The sequence below is a fragment of the Hetaerina americana genome, unplaced genomic scaffold (assembly GCF_022747635.1).
Source record: "Hetaerina americana unplaced genomic scaffold, ioHetAmer1.1.p SCAF_2, whole genome shotgun sequence".
NCBI classification, from domain to species: Eukaryota; Metazoa; Arthropoda; class Insecta; order Odonata; family Calopterygidae; genus Hetaerina; species Hetaerina americana.
This window is the reverse complement of record NW_027286763.1, coordinates 50,991,130-51,016,192: the sequence shown is the minus strand read 5'-3', so window position 1 is coordinate 51,016,192 and position 25,063 is coordinate 50,991,130. Positions and strand designations below refer to the sequence as shown.

Genomic DNA, 25,063 nt, shown 5'->3' with positions numbered 1-25,063 from the left:
CCGCACACGGGAGTGCACCGTACGTGGGGGGAAGCCAATTCCTCTCGCGAGGAGCGACGGTGAGAGCGAGCGGCCGTCCCATCGAGTCGCTGGAAGGGGATTGGGGACGAGGGCACACACATTCGCGTGCGTGTGTGTGTGTATTGTGTCGGGGAGGGGATTTTGGTTTCCTCGCTTTATCGCCAGAGCGCGGACGGTTGCCGTTTTTTTCCCTCCAACCCCCCCCCCCCCACAACAGAGTCGTTTTCGAAAGCGGAAGTGACGCACGGCGAGACCCGAAAAACTACACATGCTACCTCCGAAGGATATCACTCTATCACGGCGTGAAGTCGGCCTGAGGGTTCGCGGAGATAAAAATGAAAGTTGTTGAGATGGGAGAGAGAGGATGTGCGAGCGAGGCGTCGCCCCCATCGCAGTCCCACCCCTATGCGCCCCCGGGGGTTGGCGTCACGAGTGGTTTGCGACAACCGCCTCCACGACGGTGGTGTGGAGCTTGATTTTGGGATGTCCATTAATAACGTAAGGCTTTTCGTGGGACGGAAGGCGGTGGGGTGTGTGCCATTTCATTTGGTTTCCTTACGGGTGGCGATGGGTGGGGGATCAGAAAGACTCTCACGTAAGGATTATTAATGTATTATTCCAGTAATTCTTAAACGAAGAATAATTTTTAACATCCTTCATCAACAAAGAAGACAAAGAAACTATTGAAATTGTCGCTTCAGAATTGTTTAAGAATTTAAGTTATGGCGTTTTTAAATGTTTTTTCGTGTACTTGTATGCACCCTGGTACCGCACGAATACAAAAAAAGAAATTGCTATTCATTGCAGTGAACATTTTTTCATTAAAAACATCTAGTTGAAGTGATCAGTGGACAGTTTTAGTGAAAAACGCTTTCGTCAAACCTTAAATGCGCTGTTTTCTTCTTTTTTTCATAAAAAGGTTTCTTTTTTGATGCATTAATGATACCGCTATTACTTACGTAATGATAAGGGGAGGGGATTGCACATGTCACGGATCCTAACCAAGGGGGATGGGTTAAAAAAAATTCGAAAATGTTCTGGCGTAATTTAAGGACGGCCAGAATACATTTCGCCGAGTACTCTCTCTCTCAGGATGGCACCTCCGTCCACCTTCACTGATATGCTGAAATTATTGGCCACAAACGTAAGTCAAAACGATAGTCCTCCATTGCCTATGCTTCAAACAATAAATCACACAAATCGTGGAAGTGCAAAAGTATATTTCGGCGATTGATAGATCCAAGAGGCGGGGCATGGTGACCATTCTCCGCCTCAGGGAAAATACTTATGACCTTATGAAAAAGTTATATTAATTATACACATGTCCTACAATACTTTGGAGCATATTCTGTCCACCGTGCATAATATTATCTGCGGCCTAATACATTACGATTTCTTAATTACCACCATTAGTTTGAAATTAACATAATTTGCAGTTTTCTCTGTAGAAAAAATGGTTGGCATTCCCATCTCAGAGGTTTTCTATGCCCACTCATGGTCTGAGCAACTTGACGTTCCGCTCGCTGAGCCCACTTGTTTGACCCGGAGTAGGGTGGGAAGGATATCCGCCCTTGACTGTTCTCTTGTTTTTGGCGTTGGGGGTTCCCTTCAAGTACACGCACTGAAAGGGACGGCTGAGGGCGACGTGAGCAAAGAAAAATGGAAGAAATTCGCAATGCTCCTTCACACGAAGATTCCTGGTAAAATGAGTGCTCCTATGGAGAGGCGTGCCTTCAGAGCTCGAGAGAGTTGATGAAATATTACTCAAAATAAGTCTCGTTGCTGAGAAGTTTACACAGATCACCGTCTGGTCAGAGACGAACCTTAAGGATGATTTACGGAGGTCGGTGCAAACTATAACGTTTCGACCATTGAGAAACCTTACAACCAACGACGATTGGCTTATCACGATCACACTTTCTTTCAGATAAGTTAAAAGGTAATAATAGAGATACCGAAAAGTACATATGAGAATCTAACGCTTTTCTGATCGTCCAAATTCGATTAGGGGCATGTAGAATATAAACTACGTGCAAGATATTTGGGGATAGTGAAGTGAAATACTTTTGTCTGAGAAACCGAACCGGTAGTCATATCAACAATATTTATAAGGTTGCTACGTGCACGGACGCTCGTATTTACATCATCTTTATTTCAGAGAAGTTAATACAACTCCACTTAAGAATATTCTGACTCCTCACCTTATCATATAGCCTTTGACCTCCCACACCGCCTTTATAATAAACAACAAATCATATCATTTTCACCTCCTGACTTGATTCAATGTAAGTTCTGAACACCAGCGCCAACTCCCAACTCATTTCACAACTGATAGGATTAAAGAGATTATCTTTCTCCTGATGATCCCGGTGACTTGTGAAACGGCCTTCAAATCTCGTTTAGCATTAATTGTAAGCCGTAAGAGGTAAACTGTACTTTATTTTGATACCGTCATTAGTTTGAAACTGTTATTTTGGTACCGTTTTTTAGTATGGTACTGTTTTCAGTACCAAAATAATGAACAGTGGAAAAATACATTGTGCTATTCATTTAAGGAACATGAACTTCTACAAAGTTGAGCCAGAAACCAGCGAAGTGAACCGTGCGTAGACATTTCAAAATAGTAATTCTTCAATCGATGGTCCTACAGAAGGGTGCCTCTCTCTTTTGATTTAGGGTGGGATGCGGCAACAACAAATCGCCCCTTTCACCACATTTTGTCGGGTTTCTCGTTAGCCGGGTTTCCGCGTCCCCCTTCAGTCTATGAAAGCTTGACTGAGTTAACAACCCCGTGATTAGTAACACTACAGCATCGACCCTAAATGATTAAGTCGTGTGTTGGAGAAGAACCGATGGAATTATTATTATTAAGTTCTCCGCTCCGTCTGGAAGGCGAGGCCAAAGTTTTATGATCCTTTACGCGGGAAGTGTAATTGGTTTTCCAGCCACCATGTCTAAGCGAGTGTGGTGTAAGGGTCGATTGACGGACGGACCACCGCGGGGCGATGAACGAGGTGCGGTGGTGGAGTGGAGGCGGTTTGGACCGGGGGCGGGCTAGGGGAAGGAGGGGGGAGAGGTTGGGGGCGCGTGGGGAATTAAGTGTATGTGTGTGTGTGCCCTACAGAGGTAACGTTAACGTCACCGGAGAGTGAGGTCAGTCTCGGAGCGAGCAAAAGCATGAATGCACACAAGCACACAATAAACTACGGGCGCGTGTGGCAAGAAGTTGCAGGTCATCAGTCATGAAAAAATGGGAGGAAGAAATGTGTCAAGATGAGATACGTACGTATGTTTAATGTGCTGCTGGTGTTCCCAAATTTCTTCGTTGTGGTCGTATGTTATACGAGGCTCGAATCCTACTCTATTCAGCGGTTTCTCTATTCTTATACACTTTTCTTCCCTTCTTATGTGATATGATTTTGGATCATTAAACCCTATACCCTAATTAGGATATCAAACCGGTCTGTAAATATAAATAAAGCTTCTTCAAAGCGGACATGCAACTTATTTTACACCGTGAATAATAATTGAGATAATATGAGATCTCATAATTCTGGATATTCAAAAAAATCTCTACTCTAACCCCTATCGAATTGTCAAGCGTGAGAACTACAAGTTGTTAGGAAAAAAGTGAAGGCATGGATTATTCTAAGTTTCAGGGCGTTCTATATTTATTAATCATACATAGCGGCGGTCTCATCGAGCATCGGCTACGGGCGGAGATCAGAAAATCATGTTATATTTGCAAATGGCGGAACTATGAGACTATAAATCAGACCCATTTACATACAACCGATGCACGCGGAAAAATAGTACGCATAAACTAACTTTACCATTATACTAAATGATAAAATACTAGATAAAAGAGACATTTGATGGCCCTCAGTTGATATTGTTGGGGTGCTTGGATGGGGCAAGATGAAATCGTTTCATGTCCCATGAAAATCAGAAGTAATTGAGAAATCTGTGCTGTTGCTAAATAAACAAAATGGGTCAAAAACTCTCTTACAAAGCACACGAAAAACTGATATTTTGGAGAGTTGAAATATTTATAGTTAGCATAACATTCGTGCTGCAAAAAACGAACGACGCAACGGTTTAAAATCACGGAAATGTTGGATATACTGAAATTGGACAGTTTGAAACATGGAAGAAAAAGGAGTAGGTTAGGCGCGATGCATAGAATTGTTAAAAATGACGAAGCGTGAGAGGATCTATGGAAAGAGATAGGAAAACCAAACTTTAAAGGTAAAAACGACCACAGTTTTGAAATGAATGTTTGAACGCAAAAAAACAAATAAGAAAAAATACTCTTTTTTAAACAGAGCTATTGTTGATTGAAACCAGCTGCCTGGAGGTTTGTTTGAGCCCTATCCATCCAATTTTAGGAGTTTTAAGAATAAGTATAAAACACCCACTGGGTGATACACTAAATGATCAGTGATTATTATGCTAGTGTACTTATTAAAATATTGCTTGTATGTGATGTTGACGGCGTGAGAGGTTGTACTGCAAAAGTGAATAATGTGTTAACCGTGCGTGATTTTGAACGGTATATGTATTTGGAGAGTGCGTGATTATGGACGGAGTGTGGCGATAGACGGTGCGTAGTATGTACTTGTATGGTGTGATCTTACCCCATGGGTGATGGTAAAGGTGCAGTTGGTAATTTTTAAGTGCCATGGTACATAAGGGAATTTTGTCTCTTATCTGTTTTTCTCATGCGTGTATGCATGCATGTCCATTGTAAGAGTGACAGTCGACCAGACTTGACCGTTGCCACGAGGTCATTGCCTCATTGCAACAATATAAATTCTTAAATAAATAAAAAAATAATTTTGTATAAAAACGACCTAATGCTTGATTCGAGTGAGCCATGCCATCCCTGGTCAAAGGTGACTCGGCAAGGTTGTTTCCAATGAAGTATTCTTAGTGACAATAAAGATTGATGTATCATTATGGAAGCGCCTTAAATATATAGTAGAAGGCTAATTTAAATCGTCTTCCCCACTCTTTCACTTAGTGTTCGTCCTACTCCCGCCTATTTTTCGGCATTTCTTGGGTTTGCGATTAACCGACACATGTATTTTTCTTGCCTTCCAGGACTTATTGTCTTACTTCGTAATACATTGAAATCGACCCATGCTATTTAATTCTACTTTAATGGCGAATTCGTATTTCGTAAACTTGGCGTGGTTTAAAAATAACAAAAAACACTATTGAAGTTAAGTAAGTAACAAAATTACGAAGAGTCTTTAATGCACATAAATACCTTGTAGGAGTCAGTAACAGAAAAACTAAAATTAATTCTGCACAATTAACTTTACTTATTTGCTACCACAGTTAGATATATTTCCGCAGAAAAATTTTGTTCGATTCTTTAGTGACACTTATTTTCAAATTAAAAATTGACAACTCTTAATTCTTCATTTCATACTATAATTCGAATTTTCGGAATCTAAATTCAAACAGTTTGGGAGACTCACGACAGAGCTCTCCAGATTGGTACTTCCGTATTCGGTCCATTCGTTCTCCTGCATTTCCAGATTATTTCTCTACTCCGAGACCCGCAATTTCCAATATTGATGAGGTTCTTAGATAGACATCGTCGCGGAAGAATATTCTTTTCTCAGCGCGTCATACTCCTCAGCGTCTCCGTTTCAAGCATACAGGGTTCGTCCGGAAAATAAGTGTACTGAGCTCAGGAAAAAAAATTTATTACACTTTTACATATCTTAAGCTAATATTCCTCAAAATAGAACCCTTGTGAGTCGATACACTTGTTCCAGCGGCGTTCCCATTCCTAGAACGCTCCCGCGAAGGCATCATCGGGAACCTCTCGAAGACTCGTCGTCGACCTCTTCTCTGCCCTACACGAACATCTTGTGCCACCGAAAGATCATGTTTCTGGACATGGCTGACTCCCCGTAAGCCTGGTTAATCATACCGACAGTTTCGGTAGACGATTTCCCAAGCTTTACCGCAAATTTGATGGAATAACGCTGCTCCAAAAACTTCGGCATCGCGTTCCGTGACGTGGGTCGAGCGTGGAGGTTCGCGTAAACAGAGCTCCTCACTACACCACAGCTCAGAGCCGACTGCCTTTTTCAGCGTCGCTTGCCAACATACCCCCCTCCAATCGCAGCCCGTCAGAGCGGTGCTGGGCGCGCCTGGAGCGGCGGGAAAAAATAAATCAGTACACTAATTTTCCGGACGAACCCTGTATATTTTGATAGAACACGGGAATTTCATCCTAGTCTTATTATCGCTTTCCCTTTCCACGGAATACCCCAATTACTTTTTTCCTCCACCATTCTCAGTTTATTAATCGGCGACACGCGCGCGAACGGGCCAATCTGCGCATACCCACGGGAAGGAAATGATCTATAGAACATAACCTTTCCTCAATTCAATTTAAACTCGTCGTTCGTCGTATTTGAGAAATAAATAAACAAAATTTCCAATGACTGGTGAGTGAATACTTGCAGGAATTTGACCGCGAGTTTCAATCCTTGGATTTTTATGGGCAGCAATGCGGGTTATTTCTCCGCTCTTATACGCTCCCGCGACCGTAAATATTTTATCGAAACGTGTATTCTAAAGAGACAACGTCCAATATTATTTGAGGAGGTTCCACGGTGTCAAACTTCTGAAGGGAAACGATCGAGATACACCCCACGCGCAGTGAAAACAACATTGAGTGAAGGGCAATTAAAATATAAAACCGACAGTTTCAAGTATTTCACCGACAGCTACATTTCCCTTACCTATAGCGGAATTATGACTTTCGGCATTGAGCATGTTCTGTTTTACAATGGATTATTAACGAATGAAGAGGCCATTTTCAAATGTTCTACCCCACGTCGTCCTGGTTCTCAAACTTCGTGACGAATGCATCGAGAGGCGCAGAAAAATGTCAGAGTAGCTCGCAAATAAGAGTAAAAGAAATTTGAGGAAGAATATCTTGATATTCTATTTTTATAGTGAGTACTATTTCCCATCATATTCTGCAAAACTTAATGGTGCTGAAAAAACTGTTTTTCTTTGACTGATATAAAAAAATCGGGTTCTAGAATGTAAGCGAAAAAGTATACGTATTTGAGTAGCAATTTGGACGTCAATGGTATTTTACCAAGGAAACTAGGAACGTTGCTTCAGTTTAAAGTTCAAAGAGCACGTTGAAGGGAGAAGAGAATTGATTACAACTAACTAACGATAAAGGATCTTAAGAAATGATTGCTAAACGTTATGAATCAAAGCCTTAATGGTCTGAAGGTAAAATATGTCCCTAAAACTGATTTTGTAGGGAAGAGGATGAAGGTACAATGGAAGCACTTGAGATGTGAGTTCGGGGAAAATGAAAATTATGAAAATACAGAGAAATAAAAAACAAATTAAAATTCGAGAGAGGAAGTTAGTTTACTGGATAAATTCGAAATATACGGCGATATTGGAAGTGATATGGACACGTCTTCGAGCGTTTATGGTTGTGATGGAAGGGAGAAAAATAGATAAGATAAATAATATAATGTTAATTTAACTGGGGACTTTGTAGTCCATGGGTAGAGCGTAGGACTAATAACTTGAGGACCGGGGTTCGATTCTCGGGGAATGCCTCTTTGGGTATCTTCGACTGCACACGTGATGTGTGATTTTCTAGTATCAGAATTTCCTGAAAAACCATAGGCAGCACAAAGAAAGGAACTGGCCCCCCCTACCCTGATGGGTGAATGTCACACGCCGTTGGGTGAACTCTACCAACACCTACCAAACTGACCTTGGGGTTGATTACTCTTGGTTCATGGTTCATAATAATAACTATACATTTGAGAAATTCCATGACATTACTGCGCGTGGAAAGAGAGATTTATTGAGTTTGAACCAAAATGAGGTTCTTACTTTAGCGCAGTGTTTCCTTGCAATACTCAATGCGTTTTTTTCATTGTATGATAACGTGATGATTAGGTGAAAGCTAATCGGGAGAAAAGAACGAAAAGAAAAGACATTTTGAAGAGCAATCGGTGAATTATGAAGAGCAAAATGAGATTGGGTTCAGCGTAGACACTTCAGAAGCTCATGAAGAAACTGTAGTAGTTCTCTGAGACCCTCAAAAATCAACCTCCGAATGATGAAATAATGAACGAGACTTTTAATAAATATTCTTTTAACAATGCGCCTACCAGCTACTGTTAAAATACAAATGAATTTTTGAGGCTTTCATTTTAAGAGTTCTCATTCTATTACAATTAGTTTTCCGAAAGTTGGCTGTGGAAAAGATTGAGTTTTTTGTGGCGTGAAGGAAGCGCCAATAAAAAAAATCTGGCAGCCCGCTTCGTAAGTGTTAGTGAGAGAGGTGAGAATGTCGAATTGTGAATTAAAAATACCTGTACATCTCTACCCGAGCATGATCATAGAAAATTTTTCAGACTAGGTATTCCGATAAGTTTTGACGATTTCGACACCACGGACGTAATCACTCGCCTTCTTTTGCCAAAGCAGTAATAGAATTCAATCCAATCAAAGGAGTTCTTCGAAAAAAAAATACAAAATGGAATCTAAAGACGATTGGTTTTTTTATCATTCCATCAATTTTCGGAAAAGGAGAATCTATGACGTCTACAACCTGACCATGTAGGTACGAACACAAAATATGGATAACATTTTCTGTTTAGCAGTAGGTAATTCCAACGACCTTTCGAACGGTTTGCGAAATTTCGCTGAGTCTGCGAAAGCATTTGAACGTGAGCAGCGCGGGGTAGTTGAATCCCAATGGTTTGAGAGGGGAAAACTCAAGGAGGGGATGGCTCGGCAAACTTCGACGAGTGAGCAAACAAAATGAAATATAGACGGAATAAGAGGAATAAATACGGACCGTCGCAGAATGTCTCGCAGGATGCCGGATGAAATGTGCGGGAAGGGAAAGCGAGGTGGCACTGGACGGGGGGGAAGGATTGGAGAGTTGAGGGAGGGAGAGTTTGGTGTGGGTGGATCGGGAGGTCGAAATTCGGTGTCCTGGGAAGAAGGGAAGCGTTCGGTTCGAAGGGTTAAAAAAAATTAAGAAAAACGGGGGGGGGATTAGTGAGGATTGCTGCGGAAGGATCCGAAGGGATTCGCGAATTTTTCTTTCTCATCCTCATGACGGACTGTTGGTGAGTTGGGTCACAGGTGTGCCCTTCCTCACTCCAACAGAACACCTTACAACCGAGCACTATCCATACTATTTTCCTCCGGTGAGCCTATTCTCCGTCCACCTCTCACATCCCGCCTCCCTTCTCCAAAATTCTTTCCCTCATCAGTCGATCAGCACACCGGAATTTCCCCATTAATATATCATCAGTCGTGATCACTGCAATACCTATCGGGCGGATGAAAGTAGCGGACTATAAAAATGTTATCTTTTCGTTCACAGAATCTTCTCTTTCTCTCTCTCTTTATTCGACAATCAACGGGAGTCCGTAGTTCGCTACATTATAATTGATCTCGTCGAACCATATTGGCGCAGTCCAGCATCTGGAGCTACACCTTGATTTAGAATGACAGCTGTTACATCTGGTAGACTGGATATTTCTCTTTTTCTCTTGAAAACAAGAGCTAATATCATCAACTTCAGTGAAAATATTATATGGGCTTGCAGTGTTTTCGTGATTTTTTTAATATTTGACACGTGCGTAGCTCAGGAAAGAATTCTCGTTCTTGTAATTCTTTTTGTCATTAAATAATGCTATCGAGCAAGAGTTGTCCAAATTTTGATTGACATCTCTCTTAACTTAAACGAAATTTCATTTCCCTGAACAGAATGCTACTTTAGCAAACAAGGAAATGGTTTTGTTAGACAAAGAATTATAAAAATAGAAACTATTTAATTTTATAAGTATCCGAGAAGTGTCTTGATGCACAATCATAATAATTTTAACTCACCTTTGTCCAAGTAAATAATTATTTAAATTAGAGGACCTGGAAATAGCGCGAATTGAAAACAAATTTTGATTTTATTTTAGTACCCTGCAAGCCATCGCTAGGGTGTATGGCAGGGGGTGAATGCACACCAGACTAATTTTGACCCGAATATGGCCCTATCGCGGTCGGACAACATTCCCTTATTGTTCGTCGAACAGATGACTTCTTAAATCTGCCTGTTCTACACTTAATCTCTCTAACTTCATTGATATGATCTCTCCTACCGTAGTACGATTGAGTAATCATACATTTTCAACGTCACTGCTAAAGAGACCTCCTTACAATTTATGCAAGAGCTTCAATATGTAATTTAACCTACGCTCCGTGAGTGATTCCCAGCCTAGCTGCTCTAATATTTTGGATACACTACTGAAAATTAAGGATTGAATCTTAGGCCTTTGAACTTCTAGTTTCATTAATAATCGTGGGAATCCTTCTCATGATGTTGCGTGTATAGTTTTTCTAATGAAATTTTCCTACTCGTCTATTTCTTTATAAAGCTATCGACTTGATCAAATTTAGCGCAACTTGTTTTGAAAATTATAGCGAAATCTCAAACGAATATCGATCCACCATTCAGTATATGTACCTACTGCACTGAACAACCGTCGCGTTCGGTAAAGATTCCCTCAGAAAAATTTATAACCTCTCTATGTCACTCATTATTCTGTAGGGAGTTGGGAGAGGGTGTAGGTAGGCAAACTACTCTCGTGGGAAAAAAATGCCAACATGCATAGTTCGTGTTGGTCGCAGGGGAACGGATTCCCACGGATGAACGCTATTGTTAACCAAACTATTATCCCCCCCTCCTATATTCCACCTGCACCTCCCCAAATTTCTCGTCCCCTCCTCCCTCTCCCGTTGATACGCCCCGGGAAGGTAACCCATCTCGTTCGCATCCCTCCTTAATATATATCATCCCCTGCCTTATGATCCCTCCCTCTCACCAAATCCCCCGCCCACTTCACCAATTCCGATCCCAACATGCCGACGTCCCCGTGCCTCCTAAGAACCGCAGCGCTCGTCTCGCCTATTCCTCAAGGCGGTCGCTCCTCCTTAGAACAGCCGCGAGTCTCTTTTCGGGTGTGCGAGACCCTGCTCCGCCTCTCCGCTTCCGAAGAGCCGGGCTATCGATCAACTGCGGAAGGTACTCTCAATCCTTCCTCCCCTTACCCTCTGCCCCTCAATCCCCTCTCACTCAAGACCCTTATCTCCTTCCACGCTCGACCTCACGACGACGCGGGAGCTGGGACCCGCCTCCTCCGCAAACAACCACCTCCAATAATGTGTGTAGAGAGAGAGAGAGAGAGAGAGAGGGATAGGAAGAAAAGGAAATATAAGGGATTCGGCAGGCTCTGATTTATTGCTTTAATGCATTCCTATCCAGGAGACAGCTGTCTTAACTCCAAGGCCTTCCTTTTCTCCTCGCGCGAAAGCACCGCCCGCCTTCCTCGGGATCGATTTCAGCTTCCTCATCTCGCGGCATCCGGGACCGTGCGAAACGTTTTGAGCCCTGTTCCGCCGGAGACAGATAACGGAACGGAACAATGATATGATTTGACCGTTGGGTTTTTGTTTTCGTTTCGCTAATGGGTAGCAGCAATGATACGAAATCGAGTCTCGATTGGAATAGACGCGAGGAATGATCATGCGATCGAGAAATGTTCGTTGATTGAGCGATCTGGCCTAAATCGGAATGAAGGTAAAAGTAATACCGGCGTAGGAGAAATCTCTCGGAGGCCGCAAGCAAGAACGCGGGTCCAGAGATGTAGGGGCATCAACCGTGGAGGAGATGAAGTTTGTAGAGGAAATATATATATATATATATATATATATATATATATATATATATATATATATATATATATATATATATATATATATATATACATATACACAGACACACACACACACACACACACACATGAGTGTTTAACAAAATTTTTAACGGGAAAAGCGAAATGTTGAATCTACCGGCTTCGCAATATAGTAGTATCTCTGAAATTCTTGTACTTCTTCCTGACATTTCCGATACATTGTGTGACTTCGATTATTTCCCCTCGCATAAAACCACACGATTGACACATCGGCAATCATTTTGATCTTGCATTCGAACTTCCTATCTCCAGATACATCCAATAATTGGTGGCAATCATGTGTATCTTTTTGCTGACTCCATTGCGGTTTTTCATGAAATAGGAGCTTCTTCGTTTCACTTAATTTCTTTCAATTCTTGAATTAGTTTATTTTGTCGAGGAACCCTTATTCTCGCAAGATATCTGATGTGTGGCCCAACAAAAGAGATCTCTCCTTCACTTTTTTGCATCATTATCCAGCTGAGCGTTTTAGAAACCCCGACCGTTATCGATCCGGCTCAGTATTTATTATGGATATGCGTTCCCCAAGTTGAGCAAGATGTTATGTAATACTTGATTCTACATTTTAATCAGCTTAAATCGCTTGAAAGAATTGCCGAGAATGATACTATCTTTATTTCTTTATAAATTAAGACAAAAACCGTCAAGTTGCAGTAAGTTTTCACACAAATACGGTATTGGGAATGTTTTCTTGGGCATTAAGCATGGAGAGAATAATGGGAAATCTCATACGACGTAACTGATGGAGTGCGCATTCGTTATTGCTTTCATGTTTGCGCATGCACGTAGTTACGTGTGGATGGTCTTTGAATTATTTCTCACGGTTGCATACGCATGTTGAAGGGAAACTACATTTACCAAGCCGAGACAGTTGCACAGGCTTCTGTTGGGTATCTTGTTTATAAGGGGATCAAAAAGCCATTTATAAGCATAAATATTCAAGGTAAATTGACAATTAAAATACTATAAAATAAATAAAAAAATTTATATGCCAGTATTGTTAACGGACTCGATCATATGTCGACTCAATTACTTCAAAAATTTCGCCACCACATCATCCCACGCTAAAACCCTACACTTTGGGAATATCAAGTTACGCGAATATTTATAATTCTCCCATAGAGAGAGTCATAATTGACAATGCATATTAGTTCACATACGTGTTTAAGCAATTTTCACTTGCCTGATTTCTTATCGCGGAGTTTTCTATGAATTCAATTAGCTGGATTCTTAAACTGACGACCGTCAACTTGGGCATATTAATGACATCTCCCGATTTGTAGGAAAGATTAGGAAGAAAGAGAATTTTTAATATTTGTGAAATTATTTAAAAAATATTAAAACGCTTCTTTATTAATAATTTTCAATATTACTCCTGGAACTCTTGGTTATCTCTACCTACATGGACGATCGAGGATTTATGTAGCCATCCGACAGTCTACCATAGTAGTAATGTTTTACATCTAGGTTAATAGCGAAAAAAATATATAACGCTAATTATGGCAGAAAAATTAAAAAATAATAAACAAAAAATAGGTAAAAATCCTCTCAAAGAGAGCACATTTTCATTAAATTGAATTTTTGTCGATATTTACATATGAAATGTCCTTTTCTCTCCTAAAGCTTATAACGATATATATATATAACCAGAATACTGCATTTTATAAATTAATTATCACTGACTTCAGCATTTTTAAAAAAATGCTTACAAACAATTAATACTTAAAACTTTCGAAAACATTAACTTTCCAGAGTTTTGTGGGAAATCGACATGGGTAAGTGACACAGATCAATTCAATCACTGAGAAACCGTTCGAATTTATTAACATAAGCGATAACAATTACTTTTGGTGCTAAAATTAGCACAACATTTATTATTCATCTAACATGTGAAATGCTCGGAATACATCCATGCAACCTGCGAAGTAAGTAATTCAAAGTAGCCATTTTTATTTGAGAGAGCATGCATCAATTCACATATACATGCTGTTTATACTTCCCTACTCAATCGAATCTATCATAGGGAAATATTTTATGAGGCTTCCATCTCACCAAAGAGCTCATGGCCTGGGGCTGCAGGATATGGGGCCCCTTTAGGTCGACTCAATGATTAACAAAAAAAAATTTTCTGGGAATATTAAAGAGAGAGAGAGAGAGAAAAATGGACTAATCCTATTTAATTATTTGGATGGAAATATACCTCAATAATATCATCGAATGACAACATATGTTATTTTTGAGCAAAAAACATATGTAATTCAATTATATTCACATTTCCCCCTCTACATTAGTTTATCTCTCGATGTACATCTTTCATATCAAAGTATACTGCGAAATCCAGCCATTGAAAAAACTTGCGTTTTTTTTTCAATTTCAGCCCCATATAAGGTTTCAAATTTTATTATTTTTTTTCCAGGACTTTATATCATTCCATAATTGATGCTAAATATTAGAATTTTATACAGGTATCCCACAATTTCTCATTAATTCGATATGGGTTTGAGGATAGAGTAAAGGTTGCCTTTGCCGTATGATTATATAAACAATGATCAGTGACCATTTTTTCATTTACGATAATGGATTTGTTCATCATTATACTCCTATTTTCATTAAAAAAACACCATAGAAATAGTATTTCTATACGATTTCCAAAAACCGTAAAAACCTTTTCACAGGAGCCGTGGTTGGATATACGTAGACTATTTATGAAGACCAAAGAGTGAAAAAGAGAAAACAGTGAAGAATCACTCCAAGGAAAGCAAGGATATACCAATAAAACTGGAATTCTTACCTTAGAATAATTGCTCCTGAACGTTTTTTTTAACAGAAACAAGACGCAGTTTGATACTCATTTCGATTAAGCTCTCTAACAAGACATTTAGAAATATGACTAACCCAAATATTAGGACAAACTGAATATATTTTCCTCTTTAAAAAAATTGCTTTGTGGTAAAGTCAATACTATTGATGCATTGCAAAAATCACTAAAATAAAATCTATATGTGAACCAAGCACTACTCACGTGGGAATCGTACTAGTACGTAGGGTTCGTTATACCTACTACGCTGGCATTAAAGACAAATACTCGAGTCTAATATCGGCTTTTGACTTTTAGAGTGAATGAACAGGTCGAGGTCGTCAGGAAAGGGTGAAAGCTTAAAGCCGACGCACTGTTATGAACACACAACGGCGGAACAGGGTCAGCGGAGCATAAAACAAACGAGCCACGGGATCACTCGCCAGCCTTGCCGAACGTAACAATGAAAACAAACTAAGAGGAGGAGGAAAACAGTATCCCAGTGACTATGGTTACCCATTCACTTACAATGAATGCTAAAATATTAAAAAGCAAAAGTACAAAGTTATGCATTCTACTATCTGGATTTCTGAAAAGCTCTAAAAAAACCGGATGGAACGTAGGTTTCCACAAAAAACTATTCAAAGGGATACCAGGGGTCTTAAGAGTAAGTGGAGGTTCATCAAAAGAATGACGTAATCGGAACAATATTTCGTGGTTTATCACAGACCACAAAGGACACCGCTTCCGTAAGAAAGAAAGAAATAATTCATCGACGAGTTCGTTGCAAAAAAAATGCGCGGGATCGTAAAACATGTATGCTGGTAAATACCGTATATCGTAATAAATGTGCGTTATATAAAAAGAATGGGGACGACTATTCGCATGAGTTATGGTAGGTTAGATGCAACCAGGGAGAAGTTGGTAGCTGTTTATCTGGCTTCCGTGCGATTAGCAGGAACGATGAAAAGTCCGATTGGGCTATTAGTATATACACTTGCTGACCAATTCGCATTTTAATTAGTGTTCAATAATAATTTTGCGCATCTTTCTTAGATGAATAAATGAACAACGAAAATTCTTCCTCTGATAAGTGAACGTCAAAGACGTAACATGGTCAATCAAAGTACTCGTATTTTTTTCGGTTAATGTAGAATTAATATTATATTAATTTCACGAATATTATTTTCGCATGTCACGAAATCTAGTATTTGTGTGAGTTTCACAAAAAAACTTAAAAATCCTTTTTTTTTAAATATAATTTAGGTTATTTAGCATTCGATCAAAATTTTAAGACAAAATATATTGTTTGATAGAATTCCTTTGCTGATGTTCATAACGCTGCAAAATGCTATGATACACTTTAAATATCTATCCAGTTAGGAATATTAAATTTAACTACTTCCTAGTCTCCTCACAGTAGATTCAAATGCATCAAGACAATTCGATAAAAGCAAATTCTTGAAATTTGACGTTACTCACTCTACGAATGTATACAATTCCATACAAATAATGCGTCGAAGTAATGAACTGTATTCGCACGCTATTCTCGAGAGAGATATGTGCATACAATTACTTATCAGTAATTTAATTCTGAGACTCGATTAATTATGTCAGTTAACCACAGAAAGCATGGATTAGTCACGTGAAACTCACATCACGCAGGTTGCATGCGGCCCTTGCCCGACCGGTTCAACACTTGCCACTCCAACGCATAACACACAATTTCAGAAAACTTAGTGATAACCAACGTTATACCAAACACAAAGCCAGTGAAAAAATATCGCAAACATTACAATAGGTAGTCCTTAAAATAAGTAATAATAAAATATATCTGAGTAAAAATTACTCACGGGAGAGAGGCGATGCAAGCTTTCCGCAAGTTTAAATTACCGAAGAAGAATTAAAAATAGGAAGAAAGGCGGAGGGTTCTCTCAATTAGTCTTTTGTCTCTTAAGCACTCATGAAATGCTCAAAATAATTTGACACACCTTTCGTTTACGGCGTGTCAAAATGTTTGGAGATACACTGCAAATTCGTAATCAGCGAAAATTTCGCCTTATTTATTTAAGAGTTGCAGAAACTTGAGCATTTTTGTCAATCTACCGATTACCACTATCTCAAACAATAGAAAAATACTGAAAGAAGTAGAAAGTCAATTTCCTGAACGCCAATTAGATAAAAAAAAATATTGGTTGAATTTCGAAAAAACCACAAAAAATGGGCTTTTAACATTTTTGTAAAAATCATTCACTTTTGATCTTCGACTACTACATGCATATTAGGCGCTCAATACATCACTATTATCAATTACTTCACTTCGCAAAGTCGTAAAAGACACAGAGGAATGACTTCGTAAAGCACGAATGTGAAATTCTCGGTTTTTATTTTGCAGTGATTTGTTTGCCCCATGGGAGGAAACAGTCAACCTGTGAAGATGGCGAATACCTGATACGAGCAACTACACCACCTGAAAACATGCAAAGGTTTGTCCCCAACACGTCACCTCGACAGCGCTCGTCAGGGAAAAAAATGAGCAGAAATCAATGAAGTTTACTCACCGTAAGTACTCGATGGGCTCCGTGGAACTTCACGGGTAACGCTGCAAGATCTTTAAAGGGATAGAACTTGCCGGGGCACAGTTTAGAAAGGGCTCGTTGAAGAGCGCGCACTCGACAACACCGGTTTCAACGCACTAAACCCCGCCGCTAGCATTTTCGAATCGCGTAACGGAAGGAGGGAGAGGGGAGGAAGTGGAAGCTACCTCGGCGCTACCTATCGATGCAGGGACTCACCAATTCAAATTATTCCATTTTATTTTTTCCCCTTTCCCTCCTCCGGCGGCAACCGGGGCGCCTCTGGGTGTTTTTCCGGGGTACTAATGATACCCAAATTATGCTATGGGGGGTCTGGAGGTGAGGAGGGGAGACTTCTAATTTTATATTTAGATAAAGTGTCGTCACATAAAAATTTTTTAGAGTGGTGTATTCTTGGCTTGTATATAAAAGATAAAGACTCCCACCCACTCAACGCGGCTAAACTACGGAGTGTATCTTTACTCCGATACATAAAAGCGACCTTGCCACACAAGGAAGACGACCTGTTTATTACCCTCGACCCCCTTCCTCCATTGCTGTATTCAAATCCATCGTCGTTGTTCCTTTGAAAAATGGAACAAGAATCAAGTATTCCCCTCTAAGATTGTTCTTGTGCCAAGAGTTAACCGATGAAAATTTTGTAGTGATTTTTATTCCGCAGTAATAATTTTTATTCCGCAGTAATAATTACGGAGAAACGATGGCATTTTTCCTAAAAAAAGACAATCGTAGATAAAAACATAATTCTCCTCGTATACTTTATATTAGCAAGTGAAAAATGAAAAACCTATTAAACTTTACGTTACCTGACACACGCAGATGGAATGTGCTGACTTTCTAAAAAGTGTAATAAAACAATAAAAAGGATTAAGTTAATTATGCAGGGTGTGATAAATAGCTGATTGATGAATTTTTCATCTACACCGACTACAACTTAATATGCTATTTTTAGGAACATTTTCTCTGCAAATTCTGTTCCTATAAACGGGAGTGGAACATTGTACTATAACCACGTTTACCTAGTATTTCGGTTCCAGACCAGGCTCGAAGTTAATGAGACGAATATGTGTGCCTCTCACTGTTTCATAATTTTACCCATTTGTTTAACGGTATAACTTCATTTAGTCTTATTTGGTGACATGCTTACGAATATAAATTAAATAATACGGACTGACTCGGGATGTCAAAAGTGCAAAAACAATTATGCCGAAGAATATATATCATACTCAATTGGGTTTTGATGGGGAAATAACGGCCATGTTGGAATGAATATTTCGAAAGGTTTATCGTTGATTGCGATCAAAAATTAATTTGGTGTGCTGCTAATAATAGACAGCAAAGCTTAGAGAAGAAAACTAAATTATATCCAATAGCCAAAGCTCCGGATTCATCCCGACACCCTCGTAAACCCGCTTTGAACTAGTAACAATTTTTTTTCAGTCATTATGTCATCAATGAAGGCCAATCACTTGCCTGCGACCGTTTTTAATTCAATCAGCATACGGAATTTCACGCTTCGTCGGGCTCATGCCATCAACCCTTGTATCAAGCATGTGATCTTATGGACTTCATCAACCAAGCTGATCGCATGCTACTAAAGTGCTTTCCAAATTTTTGTCGATGTTGACCTCAAAGGATATTCGGATTCTCTGCCAAGCCTCATCTAAAAAGAAACGGAATATTAAAGCGACAAAATATAATTACGCTGCAGACATGGAACACAAGAAATTGAAAACTAAGACCGTATTGCAACAACTACTGGTGGAAATTTATTCGTTAACTTTTTTGCTATCCAATTTTTATGAAAAGATAAACTACATGGTCTGTACAATAAGTATCGGGACTGGTTCCAAAAATCAAAATTTATTGCAGTTATCATTACAATTACTTTATAATCTTCAAAAGACATTCCTCCTGCATCGATACACTTAGTTCGGCGCGTCTGCCACTCGTCAAAAGCCCGCTGGAAGTCGGTTTCCGGAATACTGTTGAGAGTCTTTGTCGTCGCCGCTTGAACCGCCTAGATGGAGTCGAACCGATATCCTTTGAGCTCCCTTTTTATTCACGGAAACAAGAAAAAGTCAGGTGGAGCCAGGTCGGGGATGTAGGGGGGGATGAGGCAACGTTGCCGCGCTGAATTTCGTCAGCAGCTAAATTTCCACCCGCGACAGTTTTTTTTCCTCGCGGCACTCAAAACTTTCGGCACCAGCTTCGCGCACACTTTCCTCATCGCAAGATCCTCTGTTACAATGGTGTGGACGATTCCGACTGAAAGGCCGGTGTCCTCACTGATAAGGGCGATGGTTAAACGCCTGTCAGAGTCTTTTTTCACTTTGGCCACCTAAGCATCGGTTCGAGCGGTCGTCGGGCGTCCGACGCGGTGCTCGTCTTCGACGAGCTCCCGGCCTTCCTTAAACATTTTGTGCCTATCAAAAACTCTTGTACGACTTAAGGCATCATCCCCATAACCCTGATTAATAAGTTCAAGGGTCTCCGACGCGGATTTCCCGAGTTTAACGCAAAACTTCACAGCGCAGCGTTGCTCGACGGTGCGCTCCATGCTGGCGCGAAGACACCACAAACAATCACACGTCAAAAAAATCCAACTCCTGTCTCAACGCATGCCCTGAGGCGACTGAACTAAAGTGCACCTGAGTGGTGAGGGACCCCTCTACCGATCCGAATGTTCGGACCCCCATCCACCGCTCCGTTGAGGCTACAGCGAACCAGTCACGATACTTGTACGGACCCTGTATTTCCCATCCATCAGGCCGAAACGCTCTTGTGCGATACTCTTGAAGGTACCAACAGATTAGCAGAGGCAATCACTGGAGTAATGGCTTTTCTTAATGAATGCATCTATGGGAAATAAAAAAAAATTAAGACGTACTCCCTATCTTTGTGCTATTTAAAATTGCTAATATTTTTAAGAGAACTTTTGCCTACGCCTCCTTATGATTCATTGGCGCAATTCGCTTTTATAGGCATATAAATTCAGTATTGCAAAACGCCATCCTTTGGTCAAGTAACAAAGGGAGCAACGAATAAACAGCCTTGGTAAAGCGAAATCCATTTTACAATAACATCTATGTTAATACCTTGCAAACCACGAAAAAGGTGTGTGGCAAGGGGTGAAAGTACTAGGAGGAATGGTTATGGGTTAAGGGAGATGAAGTGGTGTTAAGGGGCAAAGGGAGGGAAAAAATCCCCCAAAAATCCCCGAGAATCACGTGCAAGGCGGTTCCTTGAGTAAAAACCGACCATAGCGTGTACACCCCGTTTAAAACAAGTCTCACTTCTTGCCACCACCGAAGTTCATACATGACATAGTCTTGAATCAAAAATGAATATAACCCATAGAGACCGACACCAATCCCAACTAATGAAAAGAATATTATTACCAGCCCTAATTACATAGAGGCAATGCGCAAAACAGCTGGCGTGCCAAAAGCATTCATCAAATAGGAGCCGGTCAGGTAAAATAAACGCTCACTCGAAAATATAAATTCATATTTTTAGTTATTAGAAGTGCTTAGTTATTCCAATTGAAGACGCTTTAGTTTTCACTGGGTGGGAGATACGAGATTAAACGCGATCGAACGAATGAACTTCCATTACGAACGCATGAATGGGAACTTCAATCAAGCATAGTGAAGTAAATTGCAGCTATTAGTCATTAATGCCGCTGTGCGATTAATTTATTTCACATAGCATTATAGTGGAAATTTAAATGGTAAAATTGGACAATTTAAGAAGCGCTCACAGAAAATGAATGCAGGACCCAATATCGCGAACCTGGCTCATGTGTCACCCGTTAACCATTACGTATCTCTACCGAAACCCATTAAATCGAATCACTTAATTCTTTGATCTCATTTAACAATCAAAAAGTTGAACAGAGTTACTTCCAATGAATTATAATGCGAGAAAAAAATTGAAATGTTCAATAAACGGACATGGAAATCTTATGTAAATGCGGCCTGTTGGATATTGCGGTTATTTGTCATTCGAAATCCGCGCATTAGATAATTTACGAGGGTCATCCGGAAAGTAGTACCCGTTCGTGCCGCATGAAGTGCTGACGACGCGAGTAGCCGCTGGACGAGATCAGATAGCTTCAGTGGCTTGTCTGCCTTCTCTGAGCCAAGTTGCGTGACGCTAGCATTGCCTGTGTTGTTTCTGTGATTGTTTACAATGTTTAAAAAAATTGAGAACGCCGCCAGTTGTGAAGTGAGGGCAGTGATTAAATTCCTCAATGCAAGAAACGTTCGCCCATGTGATATTCATCGCCAATTAAAGGAGGTGTATGGAGACAATGTAATGGACGAGTCGTCTGTTCGGCGGTGGTGTCGCAACTTCAACATGGGGAGGGGGAACACACACGACGATGAGCGTTCGGGGAGACCGTCTGTCATTACAGACCAACTGGTGAGCTCAGTTGACGAATTCGTGAGGAACGATCGGCGCGTCACAATTGATGACATCTGTGAGCATTTTCCCAATGTTTCTCGAACAATTGTTCATGAAATTGTTAAACACCATCTGCATTATGCAAAAATTTGTGCAAGATGGGTCCCTCGCGTATCTCAATGAGCTGGCGGCGAAGGACTATGCAGCAGGAATACAGAAACTTGTCACACGTTATGACAAATGCCTTAATTTGCTTGGAGATTATGTTGAGAAGTAGTTTAAAGTATCCTCTTTCAAATAAAATTTTTTATGTTTGTTAATATTTACTTTTGTGTCTTTAATTCACGAACGGGTACTACTTTCCGGATGACCCTCGTAGATAGGGAATGGATGTCGCCATGTAACGGGGTTGCTTCAATTGCTATCAAGCAAACAAAACTACGTCTACTGAAGTCACCCATTATCTGGCCTCACCTAAATAGACTAATGCTTCCGGTCTCGGTTTCTCCAGTAGTTGAATCACAAATATTATTTACGCATCGCACCCACTTCCAATGCTAAAGGTGATTCACCAAAAAAAATCCGGGGAAATATATTGAAGGAATACAGATGCTACGATAGTCCCTACCTCATGTCATTGCTTAATGGGACCAACATGAAATGCAATATAGCATATCTTACTTAGACCGTGAACTTGTTAACTAAATCAGGCGGTGCTTTTGACAGGGTAATGCAAGGAATATTGGAGACATAGGGAACGGAACCGCGTGTATGAAATAGCAAATGAGCGTATCGAGGACGAAGGAAGAACATGGCATTAAGGGATAAATTATTTAAAAGGATATATATCCTGAAATACGGCATTTACCTCTGCATGATCAAAGGGTAGCCGTGCTTAGACTTGCCAAACGCAAAATTTGCTAATACCGAGTACTTCAACAGGACAAAATGTTACATTAAACATTTTATCTCTGTTCTTAACTTAGAGTGCCGCATACTTGGACGTGCTTTCGGATAAATTGTGTATTTTTTTATAATATGGTTAGATGTATGTTTTCTCAGTGCCCGGAGAAATGGGAATGTGATATTAAGGTGTCGGAGTCATTTCACCCAAACATACAAATGACTGATACAGTTTTACTAAATGGGTCGTACATAAATGGGATCTTCCAGGTGCATGGGGAAAGGGAAGATCGCCCAAATGACGCAGTTTGACTTTGGGAGGAAGGGGCGGCTGGTGGTTTGGCGTCCTAGGGGCCTGTCTTTAAATTGCGTAAAGCTTGTTTCGGCTTTTTTACCACGGTCCCTTTGCTAATGATCCGTAAGATTTGAATCCCCTCAATTTTACGTAATTACCGGCGTTGTCATCAATATCAAACGGGCATCCATTTGGAACAAAAAAGAAAAAAAATTGCGTTCAGGTATGACGCAAGTAGTTTCCACTACGATAACTGATCAATTAAATTACGTATTAGTGCTGAGTAAGTACACTGAATTCAAAATACATGCTTTAACAATAACTTATTTGTCGATGAAGGATGAATAAAATTCCCTCACCTAAAATGCTGCTGAATTAGTGAAGCAATAAATCTTACGTTGGAATACTCCTGAGTCTCTTCCCACCTCAGTAATGAAACATAATAAATTTGCGCGCTACCCCTTTTGTCCAAATGCATTACGTAAATCAAGGAGAGCCCTCCACAGGGACTACTGTTGGAGGGCGAATCTGTGGAGAAAATAGAATGAATAACCATTTAATTCCTTTTGTTGTTTTATGCCTGCGGCAAATTAGAATTTTTTATGATTCCCATAATGTTTTGTTCTCATTAGTTTTGATTTTCGATTCAATGAGTTTCCACCGAAGAAAAAAATCCTTCGGAAAAGTGACATCGTCGTGAGGTAAGGAGTCTATAGCTCGAAAGTTTATGGTTAATGGCATCTGGGAAGAGAGTTGGAAGAAATCAGGGTAACCCTCAGTAAAATGTCAGCCTAAAAACGATCACATCTTGACCCAGGTCAATTTAAAATGAATATATTTTTTATCACGCCGGAGGAATAGCACTTGTGTCCATTCTATCTACCGCGGCATTGACCTCGAGACGTGGAAAGAAATTCAAGCGTCCCAATGGAGGCGAGGGCTGAAGCCAACTGTTGCAGTCTTATGAAAGTACGGCGAGAAAGAGAAAGTCGATAATTCTCCCACCACCCACCCTCCAGGCCAACGTTGCGCGAATCTAACGGCAGTCATGGTAAACTGAATTCGAACTCACTCTGTTCCAATGATAAAGAGTAAGAATACAAACATGCAAGATATCAACTTCTATTCTTATCAACACTTTACCTACCAGTACACGCACTACGCTATGCTTTGTTTTGATTGCATACTCGTGCCATTTAAAACATCTTAGCCACCAAGCGGAGGACATCATTTTATAACTAAAACAATAATTCAGAAAACGTATGGCATTTCTCACTAAAGAGGAATATAACCAAGAAGTATCGTATCACCTTAGGAAATAGTATATTCCCTACAGAGTAATGAAGAGTACGTATGAGCTTGTGCAACACTAAACGACATTTAGCAAGTAATCCTTGATGTAATCTAGGATGTAATACAAAAAAGTAGGTATATTCTCTGAAGCATTGAAGGTCAAGGCAGCATTTACACTCCAACCTTCCTCTCAGCAAAAGTAATCAGCAAAACCTCCAAATAGCAAGCGTGTCATGTCACGCAATCGTGGTCGACAGATTACTGCTCGAGCAATCCCATATTTTGGAGATATTTTACTTCTTATTTACTGCTTACGGGTTCTATTCGTAGATGGGAGAGGTTCAAATCTCAGCAGTGGGAGTTTACTTTATTGCGTCGCCTACGTGTGTGCAACTTGGACTGCCACTATGTTCTTAATCGCAAAAAAATATAGTGTAATGCTAAAACAATACATATGTGGGCATCAAAATATCATCGTACGTTTAAATGTGACAACTTGGGGTTTTACGACAAGAAACAACACGTTGCCGTGTTTCTCTTCTTCCAATAAAATATAAATGAGGAAGGCAGAGAGGCTATATAATCTACCATTAAATAGCTAGTATATCCCTCATCATCGGGATCTTTTCTAAATAACTACAGCAATTACCACTTCAGCGTGAGCAATCTAGTTTACATCCTCTGGTTAGAGCCTACCATCAGTTTTATACTCGCTAGTTCAGTCCAAAAGTACCATTAAATTCCTCGTGAACGGGGCGAAAGAGAGAGAGTTACTACATTTAGCATTTCTATAAAATTATACCCAACGGCAATATCAGCGTTAACCTGCGATAGGATTTAATGAGATATTGGAAAATCGAGAATATTCTGGAGAGGGGTACAGAAAGGCGCCTTCGGGGAACGTCATTTCATT

General features: G+C 40.1%; 1 protein-coding gene across 1 annotated transcript in view; it reads right to left on the bottom strand.

Moving 5' to 3' along the window:
- The window catches only part of LOC139687448 (hexosaminidase D-like), a 120,272-nt gene extending 102,925 nt beyond the window's left edge, over positions 1-17,347 (bottom strand). The window contains exon 1 of the mRNA XM_071584609.1: positions 17,214-17,347. The gene's annotated coding sequence lies outside the window, so the exon portion shown is untranslated. The remainder of the gene's footprint in view (positions 1-17,213) is intronic.
- Positions 17,348-25,063: the final 7,716 nt, after the last annotated feature.